Source organism: Loxodonta africana, chromosome 16 (genome assembly GCF_030014295.1).
Source record: "Loxodonta africana isolate mLoxAfr1 chromosome 16, mLoxAfr1.hap2, whole genome shotgun sequence".
In the NCBI taxonomy this organism is placed as follows: Eukaryota; Metazoa; Chordata; class Mammalia; order Proboscidea; family Elephantidae; genus Loxodonta; species Loxodonta africana.
In genome coordinates, this window is record NC_087357.1 from 70,856,435 (window position 1) to 70,868,452 (window position 12,018).

Genomic DNA, 12,018 nt, shown 5'->3' on the forward strand with positions numbered 1-12,018 from the left:
TTGGTTCTTTCCCTAAGCTCAGGTAGTTTCCTCACATACATGCATTGATCAGTTTTCAGCTGAATACTTTAGGAAGGACCCTCTGCAGATCTCTGAGGTTCTCCCTCCTTATAGCTGTCTCATCTCCAGTGTTCTTCCCTGCAAGCTCCAGCTGCCTTAGCCTCCCCAGACTCCCTCAGCTCAGGTGACCTTGTGCTCTGCCTGGGTTTTCCCTCCCACGGAAACTCTCTAGACAGCAAGCCAGGGCAATCATATAATTCACCTCATTTGTTTCCCACCTCTCAGTGATCACTCTCCTCGGTTATACAATGTCTAAAATATAACAAAATTTACTGTTTAGTATACTTTATTCATTTTCTTAACTGTTTCAGGCAAGAGGGTAAATCTGGCCCGTTACTCCTTCTTACCAGCAATGGAAATCAAGTCCAATTTTTTTTGTCCTTTGTATTCCTCTCTTTTCGTCCGAATTATTTTAAAGCAAACTTCAGACATCATATCCTCTCACTGCTGTACACTTTATCATTCCTCTCCAAAAACATGGACTTTCTTTTCACATAATCATGTCATTGTTATGCGTAACAAATTTAATAGTTCCTTGATACGATCCAATACCCAGTTCATACTGAAATTTGCTCAACTGTCTCAAAAAACATTTTTTAAACAACTGATCTGTCAAACTCTCTTTAATGCCAGCATTTAACAAACACCATGCTAAGTACCTGACAATCCATTACCTTAGTTAATCCTCAATAACCCATTTTGCTGAGAAGAAAACCAAAATGCAAAGCTTTTAAGAAATTTGCCTAAGGTCACAGCTAGTAGATGGCAGAGGCAGGCTTCTTTGATTCCAAAGCCACTGCTCTGAACCATTATACTTCACTACCATTTCAGGAACTATTAGGATTGAAAGTTGGATGATATCAACTACACCCAGCAGTACTTAAGTTGAAAATGAAATTCTGAACCTGCTTAATTTAAATGCTATCACAGGTTAAAGACCTGAGAAAATTAGCAACACTTCTTTATTTGAAATATATTACAACAGAATCTACTTGAAAAAAATTTTAAATGCAATCTCCAAATCTAAAACCCAGTTTTATTAGAAAAAGGAATGTGGTTGAAAGGAAATTTACTATCATCTGGAACTAGAGAGTACAGATTCAAACTTACTTATAATGTTCTACAACAGCTCTGTTAACTAGAACCTTCGCAACAATAGAAATGTTTTAGACCTGCTCTGTCTAATACAGAGCCAGGAGACATACATAGCTATCGAGTCCTTGAAATATTTCTAATGAAACTGTATTTTTAAAATTTTAATTAACTTAAATTTAAAATGTAATCATTAACTCATTTTATGTGTCTCTACCAGCAGACTGAGCCCCTTGAAGAATGGCATATATTTTTCTCTCTCTAGTAACTTTGTAAATGTGTGGAAGAATGTGCGGATGGGATTTTCTAGACGTGTCCAGACAAATTCTTTAAATGCATTAGGTTACATAGTGTAGACGTACTTTATTCAATTACATAATTTTTTTCTATTCTGATTTTTAAATTAAATGAAGTAGCTATTTACTTATTTATTCGCCAAACATGTTCTGAGCTTGTATCTATCACAGGCACTCAGGATATGATGATGAATAAAACCCAGTTTCTTGCGTCGGGAATCACTCGGTCTCCTAGAAATACAGACAAATGCTCCACAAAGTAAGAAGAATGTGAAAAAAGGTAAAAATAAATTATGAGAACCACCAAGGGAAATACCTATCTAAGGGTGGAGGGAGGTTCTGTAAACTGACAACTCATGAATCTATTTAAAGATGAAAAGTAGCTCACCAACTGGAGGATGAGAGGATGGTGTAGAAGCATTCCAGGTAAAACAAGCAGCCTACACAAAGGCATAAAGACACAAAAAGACATGGCTTGTTGCGGGGGCAAAAGGTATTTCATTATGACTAGAACATGGAAGAAGGAAAAGGAAGGGAAGGTAGAAACATAAAAGCTAAGGCTAGAAAAATACGGCTGGATTATAACACTCTACGTGTCATGTTACAGAACACTGTCATGGATTTAATTGTGTTCCCGAAAAATACGTGTATCATTTTGGCTAAGCCATGATTTCCAGTGTTGTGTGACCGTCCACCATTCTGGCATCTGATGTGATTTTCCTGTGTGTTGTAAATCCTATCTCTATAAGGTTAATGAGATGGGATTAGTGGCTGTTGTGTTGATGAGGCAGGACTCAACCTGCAGGATTAGACTGTATTTAAAACCAATTTCTTTTGAGATATAAAAGAGAGATGTGAGCAGAGAGACAGGGGGACCTCATACCACCAAGAAACAAGAGCCAGGAGTATAGCACATCCTTTGGACCTTGGGTCCCTGTATCTGAGGAGCTCCTCGACAAGGAAAAGATTGATGGCAAGGACCTTCCTCCATAGCCAACAGAGAGAGAAAGCCTTCCCGTGGAGCAGACACCCTGAATTTGGACTTGTAACCTACTAGACTCTGAGAAAATAAATTTCTCTTTGTTAAAGTCATCTACTTGTGGTATTTCTGTTATAGCAGCACAAGATAACTAAGCAACTATTGACTGTACTACTACAGGCAATTGAAGCACTTACCTTTATTTTTTACAAAGGAAAAAAATAGCTTTCTGACTTAATTCCCACATTCAATGAATAAACATTAAAAAGCAAAATCTAAATTATAAGTAGCGTTTATAACAGAGACCAAGTAATTGTCTAACGCTGAACAATCAAGGTTATCTGACTGGGCCCTTTAAGTTTCAAACGGCCAACATTAAATCACTTTGGAGAAAAAAACAAACATTATTTGTACGCCTCACATGAAGAGGATATATTTCTCAAAGCTGAAAGTTTCAATTTTATCATAGTCAGTAAAATCCACCTTGAACATAAAATTAGTTAGCATAGGAAATGTTTACAATTTGCAGAAAAAACTTAACACTCTATTAGTTTGGAGAAAGATGAGATTAATCCATTTCTGTTTCTTTTCTCAAAAATATGGCGAAGCCTGGGGTCTTAAAAGTTTGTGAGCAGCCATCTAAGATGTTCCACTGGTATCATCCCATCAGGGGCAAGGGGGAATGATGAAAACCAAAGACACAAGGGGAAGATTAACCCAAAGGACTAAATGACCACAACTACCACTGCCTCTACCAGACTGGGTCCAGCACAACTAGATGGTGCCCGGCTACCACCACTGACTGCTCCGACAAGGATCACAATAGAGGGTCCCAGACAGAGCTGGAGAAAAATGTACAACAAAATTCTAACTCACAAAAAAAGACCACACTTACCAGCCTCACAAAGACTGGAGAAACCCCAAGAATATGGCCCCTGGACATTCTCTTAGCTCGGTAATGAAATCACTCCTAAGGTTCACCCTTCAGCCAAGGATTAGACAGGCCCATAAAACAAAACGAGAGTAATTGGGCACACCAGCCCAGGGGCAAGGACGAGAAGGCAGGAGGAGACAGGAAGGCTGGTAACAGGGAACCCAAGGTCAAGAAGAGAGAGGGTTGACATGTTATGGGGCTGGTCACAAAACAGTATGTATAGTAATTGTTTAATGAGAAGCTAATTTGTTCTGTAAACCTTCATCTAAAGTACAATAATTAAAAAAAAAATTTTTTTAAACCTGAATTTAAAAAAAAGGCTAGAATATCTCTTACCTAATTTTCCAGTGCCAGATTATTAATGATATTTAAGGTCAATCATTTTTCACAGTTGCCCAATTCAACAGTTGTCACTGTTGTTTTCAAGTAACCTTCTAAACTTCCAACTGTAGCACGTAACATACTCTGTTCTCAAAGCATTATTTCTCCTTTATAGGAGTATTACCCTGAACTTATCCTCACAAATAAAAACATGTCAATTTTTTTTTTTATCATTTCTGCCTATTACCAAAAGTCAACCTGAATTGTGATTTGAACTTCCAATGTGCTCAACCCATACCTCCACTAATAATTATGTAGCTGAAAGTTTTCTAGTTTATTGACACACATGTAACATGGAAAATTAAAATCAAGACAAACTGAATGAAGAACAATCTTGTTAGTTTCTCAGACATTTAGTTATGTTTTTTAAACTCTCTAGGCTAAATTCTTTGAAATTGAGGAAATAAAGTCTGTTAGATATTACTGGGGCCCTGGTAGCATAGTGGTTAAGAGCTCAGCGACTAGCCCAGAGGTCAGCAGTTTGAATCCACCAGCTGCTCCCTGGAAACCTTACAGGGCAGTTCTACTCTGTCCTATAGAGTCACAATGAGTCAGAATCGACTCGATGGCAACGGGTTAGATATTACTTTTGCTATTGTTGTTGTTCTTATTAACAATTATATTTATTGAGAACCTAGTACATGCCAGGTACTTGGCATACATTAATTAGTTCATTTAATCTTCATAACATCCCTATGAAATATTTTAAAAAACTACTGCTATCAAGTCAATTCCAACTCATAGTGACCCTATAGGACAGAGCAGAACTGCTCCACGGGGTTTCCAAGGTTGTAAATCTTTACAGAAACAGACTGCCATATCTTTCTCCCGTGGTGCACCTGGTGGGTTCGAACCAATGACCTTTCAGTTAGCAGCTGAGCACTTTAACCACTACACCACCAGGGCTCCTTTCCCTACGAAATGGGTACTATCATTTCCATTTTGGAAAGGGAATAGACTCAAGTTCAGAGAGATTAAGTAATTTGCTGAAGGTCAAGAAGCAATGGAACCTATAAAGCTATGGTAGTCAAAATAGCCTGGTACTGGTAGAATGACAGACACATTGACCAATGGAACAGAACTGAGAACCCAGATGTAAATCCATCCACCTCTGGCCACTTGATCTTTGACAAAGGCCCAAAGTCCATTAAATAGGGAAAAGACAGTCTCTTTAACAAATGTGCGGGCAAAACTGGATGTCCATCTGCAAGAAACAGAACAAGACCCATACCTCACACCACACACAAAAACTAATTCAAAATGGATCAAAGAACTAATTCAAAATGGATCAAAGACCTAAATACAAAACTAAAAGCTATAAAGATTATGAAAGGAAAAATGGGATCAACATGAGGGGCCCTAATACATGGCATAAATAGGACACAAACCATAACTAACAATACACAAACACCAGAATATAAACTAGATAACAGATCTTCTAAAAATTAAACACCTATGCTCATCAAAAGACTTCACCAAGTGTGGCGTCTGGGGTCTTAAATGCTAACAAGCGGCCATCTAAGATGCGTCAATTGGTCTCAACCCACTTGGAGCAAAGGAGAATGAAGATCACCAAGGTCACACGATAACTATGAGCCCAAGAGACAGAAAGGGCCCCATGAACCAGAGACTTACATCATCCTGAGACCAGAAGAACTAGATGGTGCCCGGCCACAACCGATGATTGCCCTGACAGGCAGCACAACAGAGAACCCCTGAGGGAGCAGGAGAACAGTGGGATGCAAACCCCAAATTCTCATAAAAAGACCAGACTTAATGGTCTGACTGAGACTAGAAGAATCCCAGCGGTCATGGTCCCCAAACCTTCTGTTGGCCCAGGACAGGAATCATTCCCAAAGACAACTCATCAGACATGGAAGGGACTGGACAATGGGTTGGAGAGAGATGCTGATGAAGAGTGAGCTACTTGTATCAGGTGGACACTTGAGGCTGTGTTGGCATCTCCTGTCTGGAGGGGAGATGGGAGGGTAGAGAGGGTTAGAAACCGGCAAAACCGGCACGAAAGGAGAGACTGGAAGGAGGGAGCGGGCTGACTCATTGGGGGAGAGTAAGTGGGAGTATGGAGTAAGGTGTATATAAGCTTATATGTGACAGACTGACTTGATTTGTAAACTTTCACTTAAAGCACAATAAATATTATTTAAAAAAAAAAAAAAAGACTTCACCAAAAGGGCAAAAAGAGAACCTACAGACTGAGAAAAATTTTTGACTATGACATATTCAATAAAGGTCTAATCTCTGAAATCTATAGGAAAATCCAACACTTCTAGGACAAAAAGACAAATAATCCAATTAAAAAATTGGCAAAGGATATGAACAGATACTTCACCAAAGAGGACATTCAGGCAGCTAATAGACATGAGAAATGCAAATCAAAGCTACACTGAAAAACAAAACAAGACTCTCAGATTCCTTCTATACCTGAGTAGCCCGCTTGATACTCCCTAGTCAAGTGTACTCTTACTACTAACCCTCTGCTTGCTAATAAACCTCTGCTTGCTAGGCAAAAAAAAAAAAAAGGAAAAATAAAACAAAACAAAAAAACTACAATGAGATACCCCCTCACCCTGATATTACGAGCATGAATCAAAAAAAAAAAAAAACAGACAATAACAAATGTTGGAGAGGCTGCAGGGAGATTAGAACTCTTATGCACTGCTGGTGGGAATGCAAAATGGTACAACCATTTTGGAAAACGATACGGCGCGTCCTTGAAAAGCTAGAAATAGAAATACCATACGCTACAGCAATTCAACCCTAGGAATATATCCTGCAGAAATAAGAGCCGTCACACAAACAGGCATATGTGCACTCACGTTCACTGCAGCATTATTTATAATAACAAAAAGATAGAAACAACCTAAGTGCCCATCAACAGATGAATGGATAAACAAACTATGGTACATACACACAATGGAATACTATGCAATGATAAAGAACAATGATGAATCTGCAAAACATCTCACAACACGGATGAATTTGGAGGACATTATGCTGAATGAAATAAGTTGATCACAAAAGGGCAAATACTGTATGACTGCTGTTATAAAAACTCAAGAAAAGGTTTACACACAGAAGCAACCTGTGATGATTATGAGGGATGGGTGGTGGGAGAGGGAAAAACACAACTAGACAATAGATAAGTGGTAATTTTGGTGAAGGGTAAGACAGTACACAATACTGGGGAAGTCAGTACAACTTGACCAAGGCAAAGTCATAGAAGCTTCATAGACACATTCAAGCTCCCTAAGAGACTGAGTTACTGGACTGAAGGTTGGGGACCACAGCCTCGGGGGACATCTAGCTCAATTGGCATAACATCATTTATAAAGAAAATATTCTACACCCAACTGTGTTGAGGAGCACATGGGGTCTTAAAAGCTTTTGAGTGGCCATCTAAGACACATCTACTGGTCCCACTCCATCTGGAACAAGACAGAATGAAGGAAAACAAAGATAAAAGGGAAAGATTAGTGCAAAGGACTAAAGGACCACAACTACCACAGCCTCTACCAAACTGAGTCCAGCACAACTAGATGATGCCTGCCTACCACCACTGACTGCTCCGAAAAGGATCACAAAAGAGGGTCCCGGACAGAACTGGAAAAAAGATGTAGAACAAAATTCAAACTCACAAAAAAAGACCAGACTTACTGGTCAGACAGAGACTGGAGAAACCCCTACACTATGGGCCCCAGACATCCTTTCAACTCAGTAGTGATGTCACTCCTGAAGTTCACCCTTTGGCCAAAGATTAGACGGGCTCATAAAACAAAAGGAGACTAAATGGGCACACCAGCCCAAAAGCAAAGATGAGAAAGCAGGAAGGGACAGGAAAGCTGGACGAATGAGAACCCAAGGTCAAGAGGGGGAGAGTGTTGACATCTCATGGGACTGGCAACCAATGTCACAAAACAATATGTGTATTGTTTATGAGAAACTACTTTGTATACTTTCACCTAAAGCACAATTAAAAAAAAAAAAAGTGAGTTGACTTTTAGAATATAGAGCTGTCTGTTTAAAATAAAGCCTGTGTCACCAAATTTAGCAATTCAAGTTCAAACGTCCACTGAATTGAGCTGCTACCATTTCTTTTACATGAAAGCAAGGTCATGGAGTAAACAATATGTTGTTTCAATTATATTTTCTCAAAGTATAATGAACCATCAGAATAATCCATAAAGATACAAAACCAAACATTAAAGCTAATTACAGTTTTAAAATTAACAACCAGTGACAGCAATTAGTCACAATTACAGTGATTTATTTTTCATACAACGAACAGGGTTTAAACATGGAATAATTAAAAGAAAGCATCTAATCATATCATCAACTGCATACATTAAACTTAAAACATTTTTATTTACTATTTATAAACAGTAGTTTGTCAAGCTTACCCATAGTAATAAAAATGTTTATCAATCATCAATTTTAACAAACTGGCCAAACACACAATATATTTAAAGTTATAAAACCTGAATATACCTTCAGTGGAAAGATAGTTTACATGTAAACAAATATATGTATTAGGAGAGTTTAAATTTCAATTTCTAGAAGTTAATAAAAAACAGGCATAAAAAAATAAAAGGAAATCAGCACACAAACTGTAAAACTGCTTTATATTGGAAACTCCAAAAAAAAACCAAACCCATTGCCACGGAGTCTATTCTGGATCATAGTGACCCTATAGGACAGAGTAGAACTGCCCCATAGAGCTTCCAAGGAGCGCCTGGTGGATTTGAACTGCCGACCTTTTGGTTAGCAGCCGTAGCACTTAACCGCTATGCCACCTGGGTTTCCTTATGTTGGGAGAGGAAAGAAAATTCTCTGAAATAAAAAAAACAAATACGTGTAAAATAATCTTAGTGTACATCTGTTGTTTTTGCCTGTCCAGCAACTATTCTCCCTTCTCCAGGAAATAATACCTCAATTGTCCAGGAAATATCACCTCAGTTTTCCTTTAGGAACTCTCTGTGGCCCACCCATAACCCACGTGGTTTGAAACCCAGCACCCACTCCAGGTTAGGAACAAGGTCCAAGCCATCCAAGGCGCTCCATCACCTTGGTTACTGGGATTGCATCTAGGATGAGCAATGACCCAAGTCAGCCAATAAGACTCCCATACAGTAGTTTGCTAGAATAGTAGAGAAAAAGAAGTTCTCCTTCCTCTGGGATCTCTAAGGTGGAAGGATGTGTCCCTGGGTAGCACAAACAGTTAAGAACCTACGCAGAGGCACCTCAAAAGACAGAGCTGGTGATTTGCTTCCGAAAGGTCACAGCCTTGAAAGCCCTACTAAGCACAGATTCTACTCTGTACACACAGGGTTGCCGATGTGTCAGAATTGACTCAGTGGCAACTAACAACAATGACAACAGGATGTAAGCCTAGTAGTGCTATCTTTCCCAGGGAGTCTGACTCCAGAGTCTTAACTAAAAAAAAAATACTGATCCCAAATATACAAAAGGAACCAGTAGTTACTTAAGCGATCGGCTGTTAACCAGGAGGTTGGCGGTTCGAACCCACCTAGTGCCTCCTCGGGGGGAAAAAAAGACCTGGCAATCTGCTCCTGTAAAGACTGTAGCCAAGAAAACCCTATGGGGCAGTTCTACTGTGTCAGATGGGGTCACTGTGACTTGGGATCAACTCAATGGCACCCAAGAACAACAAGGGAAAAGATAAACTGGGATTTCAACTTTAAATGTTATTAAAAAAAAACCACCAAAAATGTTATACTTTCTATAATTTTACATTTTTCAAAAATAAGCACGTATTATTTTTACCATAGGAAAAGTATAATGACTTATGAGCATTAACGATTTTTTCATAATTTACCAAAGCATCTGCCTTAAAAGACTCAACTTTTTCCCTCGATGCAAATTAAAGCTATTGTCATTTTAAATGGGAAAAAAAGTTGTAAGTTTTTTTAAACTGGTTCTCATAAAAAAGAGGGATGTATTAAACAACTCTATATGGAAACAAGCAAACAAAAAAAGCTAAATGTTCAAGTGCTGCAGCCATTGTAAAAATTGCTCAAGAGGTAAAACTAAAGATTAGTAAGTGGCAAAATCTGGTTTAATAACTTTATCAATTAGTTCTATCATTCTGAATAATAAAAGATCTGATGGGATCAGTTAAATCTTTCAGTTATAATTATTTTACATAATATTGATTTATGGGAGAAATGACATGCCATTTTTTATTCTCAAATCTAGGAAATTCAGTCTCAAAAGGAACCCTTCCGAAATGGCAAAAGTCTACTGAATATAGTAAATGCACTACAGAGTATAAAAGAAACTAGCAATGCATGCTTTTCTCTTGCTTTTATCAGGTTTCATCATACTATCATTCTTTCCTTTTCTCCCCAGGCACAAAACCCGCTCCTGAAAATCTGTGTTTTTTGTTAATGTTACCTTGTATTTTATGAACATAGTAAGGAAACTTAGAAAGTGTCAGTGACACTTTCTGGACATAATTAGGTGAACAGGGTGATGTCCTCAAGTACCAGAGATGGTCAGGGACCTATCAAAAGTGGAAACAAAGAGTAGCTGGAGGCCAGAGCCCCCTCCTCACAGATAAGTGGCAGTAAGTTCTAGGAAGTTTTAAGAACAAGGCAATATTCAACAAACTCATTATCTGTCCTTCACTACAACAGAGAGGCATCCGCTGGGTCATCACGGCCAGCGCCAACATTTTATTAATCTGTCATTTAAACAATCTGTCAGTGAAACCTAAACTGTCTCACAGCTATCAACTCCAAACTTGCTTTACCTTATCTGCAAACTCTTCTTACACTGCTAGATCACCTCCACATAACTTTAACATAAACAATGGTATATCCAAGAAACCACCCAACAAAGTGTGAAAGAAACATCTATTTATAAAAGAACGGGAAGAAAATGTCTTTTCAGGTACCACCAAAAAAAAAAAACAAAAAAAAACCGTTGCCTTCGAGTGGATTTCGACTCATAGCGACCCTATTGGACAGAGTAGAATTGCCCCACTGGGTTTCCAAGGAGCAGCAGGTGGATTCGAACTGCCGACCTTTTGGCTAGCAGCTGTGGCACTTAACCACGACCGCAAGGCGAATAAAACATTTTACTCTAGTCCTTCACCTACAATATATTTATTCTATTTATATTTACAAATACCACAAACCATAAGATCACAGGGATGGCAACGCAGAGAGCAGCCCGTTTTAAACTCCCCTCCCAGCATTCATACAGCCAGTAACACCCCGTTCACTCTCAAAGCATCACAGGGCGGGACGCGAAGGGATGATGAGAAGGAAACTTGAGGGAGAAATGACGAGAGCTGGAGGCTGTACGGTCGTACCGCTCCTGTGGGATCCCAATAATTCTCCATACTCCCCCCCATCAGAGCTCCAACTTCCACCGCCGTCCACAAATCCCCACACGGGGGGCTGCCCGTCTCCCCGGCACCAGCGAAGGGACGTGGGTCGGCGCCCCAGTGAACCCCGCGCTTGGGAAGGCGGCCCTGGGAGAAGTTCTACCCGGACGGGGAGGCGGCGGCGAAGACGAGCGGAGGGTGGGAAACAGGCAGGAGCGGGGACGCCTCTCAGCCCGCGAGCCGAGCGCCTCAAGCAGAGAGCGCTGTCCCGCCGGCCGGGAAAAGTCGCCGGTGCGCCGGGACGACCAACGGCCGGCTCGGGAGGCCAGGTCCTTACAGCGGTCCGCCCGCGTCCACCCCTCCCTCAACGGCTGCCTCCTCGCGCTCTGCCGACCCCCAGACTCACCCGTCCGCGCTCGAGCTCCGGCAGCTTCCCAGTCAGAGGCGCCCAGCTCTGACACCCACAGACGCGCAGCAAGAGCGAACGCCTACCTCCACCTGCAACGCCCACCCTCACGTGACTCCCCGAGACGCTAGGCCTGTCGGGATCATGGCGAGAGGCGTCTGGGCGGGGCCCGGAGACACCGAGCGGGGAGGGGCGGGGAAAGCGACTCGCCCCGCCCCGGCCTCGGGCCACGCCCCGGCCTCGGGCCCCGCCCCGGCCCCGGGCCCCGCCCCGCCCCGCCCTCGGGCCCCGCCCCCGCGATGTTTGGGCGGGAAAGCGGCAGGGTTCCTGGCCCCCCGGGCTGCTTGCTGTAGCGTCCCACCGGGGTATAAAAGTCTAAGAGGTTCACTGTGCCTGCCGCCAGGCCTCTTGATACCTGTGTACTTGTTGGCTAAGCAAAAGCAGGCCAGTGAAAAGAGAACTGGAACATAGTTGGGAATTGTAGTTTCCTTAGAACTGCTT

The 12,018-nt window shown here is 41.1% G+C and overlaps 1 protein-coding gene across 3 annotated transcripts in view; it reads right to left on the bottom strand.

The window, feature by feature from the left end:
• The window catches only part of MICU1 (mitochondrial calcium uptake 1), a 269,106-nt gene extending 257,477 nt beyond the window's left edge, over positions 1-11,629 (bottom strand). For all 3 annotated transcript variants that reach the window (XM_023547062.2, XM_064269703.1, XM_003408889.4), the window contains exon 1: positions 11,518-11,629. The gene's annotated coding sequence lies outside the window, so the exon portion shown is untranslated. The remainder of the gene's footprint in view (positions 1-11,517) is intronic.
• Positions 11,630-12,018: the final 389 nt, after the last annotated feature.